Source organism: Papaver somniferum, unplaced genomic scaffold, assembly GCF_003573695.1.
Source record: "Papaver somniferum cultivar HN1 unplaced genomic scaffold, ASM357369v1 unplaced-scaffold_10, whole genome shotgun sequence".
In the NCBI taxonomy this organism is placed as follows: Eukaryota; Viridiplantae; Streptophyta; class Magnoliopsida; order Ranunculales; family Papaveraceae; genus Papaver; species Papaver somniferum.
Genome location: NW_020618825.1, coordinates 7,800,417 through 7,806,416, shown reverse-complemented (window position 1 = coordinate 7,806,416; position 6,000 = coordinate 7,800,417). Strand labels below are relative to the sequence as shown.

General features: G+C 36.1%; 1 long non-coding RNA gene across 2 annotated transcripts; it reads right to left on the bottom strand.

The window, feature by feature from the left end:
• Window positions 1-2,309: 2,309 nt before the first annotated feature.
• LOC113326025 lies at window positions 2,310-4,954 on the bottom strand. 2 transcript variants are annotated; one of them, XR_003348238.1, is made up of 4 exons: window positions 4,905-4,954; window positions 4,485-4,551; window positions 2,823-3,247; window positions 2,310-2,718 (listed from the first exon to the last, which is right to left on the bottom strand). It is a non-coding gene; the product is annotated as an uncharacterized LOC113326025 (long non-coding RNA). The 2 variants fall into 2 exon arrangements; XR_003348237.1 differs by having other exon boundaries at window positions 4,480-4,551; window positions 4,905-4,947.
• Window positions 4,955-6,000: the final 1,046 nt, after the last annotated feature.

The following is a 6,000-nucleotide window of genomic DNA, read 5'->3' as shown; positions in this document are numbered from 1 at the left end:
TGCATCGTATTTTGATGTCTTGGTCTGCATGCTTTCCACGTATCTTTCTATATACACGTGTCTGATGGTGAGATATATGTATACACAAAAACTAAATAAAACACTATGTGTTTTGCTTTCCATTCTCTTCTTGTAAACAGGAGCGGAGCTATGTTAGATTTAGGTGGGTCTCCGGACCCACCTAAATTTTCCACACTAAGCTGTGAGTAGTCAGCGTTTTGTTAGAAGTCAGAGAGGAAATTTCGTATCCGTGGATATAGAGAGACGGAAAGGCTAAAAAAGATAAAGCTTTTAGGGTTTTTCAAATAATTTGGGAATGTATCGCAACAAAAATAAAAGGGATGCCGGAGGCATGTAATTTTTACTCTTCTTCCTTCGGTATTTAAGAAGAAATTAGATGATCTGATGATGCAATATGTATAGTCTTCATATATTTAGTTGTTTCCTTTAGTTTACATAAGCCGACAAAGTTAATATGATTTGAATTTAGTGGTCATTGCAATATGCCATATGCTACCAATTAATCAAGTATAAAGTTATCAATCAAAGTTATCGTACTGTCAAATAACTCCTAGTATCATAAACACGGTGCCCCAGTTGGATTTATCTTAAGTATGGTGGTGATTTTTTGTTTGATAAGATTTTCATTTTTGTCTTTTGAATAGGTATCGAAAGATATTTCAAGAAACTTAGGCGACAGGATTCGGCTCCTGTATTGATTAATGATAATCAATTGACTTCTCAACCTGAAACATGACTTGATAATCAAGATATGAACGATTAATTTTTTTTTAGGTAAAAATTCATTTATTCTTTACATTAATTTTTGTTTTACTGTGTCTATGATGCGAACCGGTATGTCTTGCTTGCCAATAAAAATAGATTAGTTAAGGTGAAAAGCTTTTTTTTTTTAATATTACCCCACCCAACCAGAATTCCTGGATCCACCACTGCTTGTAAACAAATACAATGTAGATATTATGGGCACCGGTTCATGCTAGCAAGCTTGTCGCATCTTTCAAAATAAAGGTAGTTTTCAAGTAGATCGATATATTTCTAACTTGTACTTGAAACTTTGATTAGATATCCGTCCCTATTATATAGACGGAATATTGGATTTTCCTAGTCCCACTAAATAAGGGAAATTCTAATTTCAAGATACCTTTTGACCCATATAACCTTATTTATGTTGTATTGGAAATTGTATTGAGATTAAGACAAAGGATAAAAACAGGAAAAAACATGAAAATTTATGAAAACCAAACAATATCTTATTCTATGAGATTTTAACTTCCCCGCCTATATAATAGGGACGGAGGGAGTAAAAGTGGTATTTTCTGATAGTTGTTGTTAATATTGGAACACAAAGGGTCAACCAACTGGATTTTTCTAAAATGTTTCCATAATTTAATCCATGTTCCAGGAAAAGACCCATCAAAGGATATTTAAGGACAACCAGAATATATATTTACATCCCAATATCCCAAACGTATGTGTTCGAATGTAAGAAAAGTTATAGAAAACCGCAGAAACAAATGAAGCAAGTTAGATACTCCCACCTCCCACACTTTGCCCCCAATTATTTTCCCTATTATGTGGTTTTTATCTAACGGAAATGATTAATCTACCGAATTTTTATCCCAACACTAAATCCCGACTGAGACAAATTCTTGGTGGGACCCAGACCCACCCCTTATTATCTCCCGTGGGTTCCAGGGACCGGCTCGGGACAGAAAATCGGTGGGTGTATCATCACCCTTTATCTAAACACTCCATCTCCGAGTGGTGAATCCTTAGGGACCCGCAGCGGGCCCTTAAAGAACTACACTGGACCGGTGTTTTTCTAGTACGTCATTGAAGGAAAAGTTTTGGGACAGACTCATTTGGAAAAATCTATCGTTTGAATAGGCCGTGTAGCAAAACCGAGCGACTTAATTGTACATCTCCTGAGAATCGAGATAATAACAAGAATGGAGATTAGTTCTTTGTTATTATGCTATATATATATATATATGCAATTCTGGAGGTAACGGTGGTTTTTTCTTCGGCAAAGTCATGTCACCACGAACGTGGGACATGCGATTTCCTTAGGCAGCATGATTGTTGCCAAGAAATTTCATGCGACGCTTCAATAATGGGACATTGTTGAGCTTTCAAGAATTCGACTACAGGCAGCATGGTTATAGTAGTTAGAATTGTACCTGCCATGCAATTCGTACTGGATGGCGATATTATTTTACCACTCTTTAAATGGAGGCTCGACAGTTCACTTCATCATCAAGAAAAGCAAAGACATTAAATACTAAACGTGGCAATAAATTACTATATATTTTTCATTTTTAGGTTATATAGTGATGTAATATGAAATCTGTAATAAAAGTAAATTATTATTCCCTTCGTTCCTGAAAAAGAATTACTTTTGTCTTTTTCAATTTGGCCTATTTTTAAGCTAAAATGAAAAAGTGATAGTACCACTTTTTTAGGAACGGAGGTAGTATTTAGCAATTGCCTTTCATTTACTTTTCCCCTTTTCGCAGAGGATGAGCACAGTACAGCACTCTGAGACTTCTGCTCTTGTTAGCATGCATCTCTACCATAAAATTTGCCGCATTAACCATTGTGTACCCTCTCATTTTCCTTCCTTCGTGGCATCCTCCTTCTCTCCTCAAGTAAACAAGCTTTGGCTGGCATCTTGCATCTATCGTCTAAAACATGTTCCTAAAAGTACATCACAAACCTCATCAGGTGATTGATACACGCCATGAAAATCAAAATTTTGATAAACAAAAACATTATACGGTCAACCTGAAGATTTTTTTTACCATGTCCACTGTTGTGCCTGAAGCCTGGAGGCACTAACCGGTGAAATTAAAGAAGGAAGCTGCAATTGTTGCTGGTGATGCATCTGCGGTTGAATCCGCCTTCGTGGTGACTGAGGGCCTTGTAAAAACACAAGCCAAAGCCAGCTTCTGGTGGGAATGTTTCCTTCTAATGTTTATGAGTTTAAGGGTCCAGAAGAGTGACATTTTGTCAAAAAGAACAGATTCAATTTTTATCCTGTATGCTAGTACTGACGTACTACTAGAAGAAGAAAAGCATTATTATTAATATGCAAATTTTCAATAAACGGATCTCTTCACTCGTGTATTCCAGATATTTGCTCCCAGCCACAGATATACGGAGTCTGACTCCTCAATGCGGGCCCGTGAATATATGCCTTCTGAAACTTCAAAATCGGCTTTAGTTCCTGCAACCAGATAAAATGAGGAAAAGTGATTATGAACCAACAGTACGAAGAAAAAAACATCAATGAGGCACGCCACAGCATGCTTGTTATACTTACTATGAACAGTAAGTAAGACGTATCAGAGTCAAACCCAATATAGGGCAAGACATAATATTCAGTTCTGAAGTAGCAGATGGTGGTGGCCCTGGTGGCTCCACGTGATCTAAACCAGGAAGCATTTATACCAATAAACCTAAGTTGTTCCTGAAGATTTCAAATTTAAATAAAAACAAAAGTTCTTTATATTGATCAACCAGTAAAAGGACATGGGTCCCATGGTAATCCATTACGCAAATGAAATCCAGTTAGGAAGTTCATAAAAGAAGGCAGCATTGATAACTGTTTAGGTAACAGATGCAGAAGAGTGGTCCAGCGAATCAAACAAGAACTGACACAGCTGCAAAGAATTTGACTTTTAAGGAAATGCTCTGAGCTGCCAGCATGTGGTGGGTGCTCATTAATGAAAGTTCCAAAGTCAAAGAACCAACTTAGACGATGCAAAAAATGGGCCACTTGAAATTTTGGCATGGTTCATCATCATCATTAATCTGTAGTTGTTCGTCAGAAACACATTTTTGGAAACTGACTATGAATGAGCTGGAATGAGCCAGGATTAAAACAACATACAGTTATGAGTCCACGCTTAAGACATAAAGGAGTTGGTTCAAGAACTCACAATTTCGGATGATAGAGAAGATAACAGAAAACAGGAAATAAAAGATTAAGATACCAGGACGACTGGACTTGTTTTGGCCGACGCTCAAAAAACCCTGCTTGATCAAAATAAAGGCTGGGGACAAGCATCTACCATTAGATCTATTTTTCTATCTCTAGTCTGAATGAACATAAACTGTAGACTATGAAAAGAAATGATAACCAGAACCACCTCTCCCTTAAAAAAATAATTATATGCTGACGTCCCAGTGTTAATAAACCTCTACTGAGTACTGACATAGAGACACAAAATAAATATAGACTAGCTGAAATTGTGAGTACTAAATTGACATTAGGAAGTCGAAACTTCATCCAGCATGCTAAGGAGTGCTTAAATTTCTAAGCATGTATTTGTGAAAAATGTTTGAATTTAAGGAACTTGTAAAAATGCCATTAATCTAGAAGATGTATTTGAATTATCTGAAATCGAACAAGTCTCTATTGTGTCAAAAATACGCAAAGAAATATGAATAACGAACCTCACCAGTGCCCTTCTTAGCCTGCAAAGTAGCAACTATATCCTAGCACTTCTCCATACTGGGAATTTTTTCCTGGTGATCAAAAGAAAAAAGAAACATGATTAGTTGTACAAAAAACCAGTTTACTTGACAAAAACAGCAAGAAATTGTAAAATTGCTTTATAGTCTTCTCTAGTTAAGGTGTCGAAACAAAACACACATCAAAATTGCTAGATAGGCAGACCTTGATGGCTTTGATCTATTTTAAGTCAAATAAGTTGAAGGTTCAAATCAATCAAATCACATTTCAAGTTTTAATTAGCCAATCAGCTTTCATTAAGAATTAAAAGTGTCAATACATGTTTTGCAGCAGTTGCACTGTCAGCTACTAAATACAAAAATCTAGCCTATATGAGATCTGAGAAAACTGAAAGTATGTTAAGCACCTGAAGCTCCCGCTGCTGAGCAAGAAGTTTCATCTCAACCAAGTAGCAACAACATTTATTTCAATGCAGGGTCAACGTAAGGTTCATCTGGTTGTGTCTCAGCTGTGGATTAGGAAATTGAATATAGTTTTGGTGAGGGTGCATGTTTTACTGACGACCTGCTAACTGGATAAAAGTGGAGACCTGCTTGGATGAATGTAATTTCAGCCAGTCAATTCAGGTTGTTTAGTTGTTTTTGTCCTTCTGTTGTTGTTTATAGCAACCAGGGCTGATTTAGTTATCTATTTGACCACCTGTATGAATGTTCAAGATCACAATTGATAAGCCCGGTTCCAGAAAGACCAGTGTCTTGCGGCATCAAGACCACTACTGGCAGTAGCCAGTAGGTGGTTGACTTTAACATAGCTATATCGAAGGGTAACTATTTCCTTAGAATGTGTTTTTCACTGTATTGAAAGTGGTTTTTATACTGGAGACCCGCGGAAAGGGCTACGGTTCCGCTTGCTGCTAAATTTTCATATATTTGCATTCTATAAAGCTCGAGAAGATGAAGAAAAAAGAAAATAAATAGACATGACTGCATTTTACAGTCTTACTTCAATGTAAGCTTGGATATAGACATCTTATTTTCCTACAGACTACAACAAAATGTTCTTGACATTAACCATAACTTTCGTATATTTTTATGTAGCTGTGACGGGTACCTTGTATAGGTATCACTTATCAGACACCAAATCTCGTGCTCATGCCATTTTTACTCATCTCAATGTAATCTTTACATACAAGAAGAATTCATAATCCAATAAGCCTTACAAAACTATATTTTATGTGGCAACATAAATTGTATATCCACATTAAATCCAGTCTATATATCCATCTTTCGTTAGAAAATGAGATGTAATTTCTAAACTTTTACATTACCATTACAATTTTCAGCTTATACTTATCAAATCACTGAAAGACTCGGAACTAAGGTGGCAAAGTATCAATCAAAGCTTATAATATAAGTCAAGGAGTAAATGATGGTAATGGACATAACCGAAGAGAAATTGATAGAAAACAGTACTTAACCATAAATCATTACATCCAAATAATA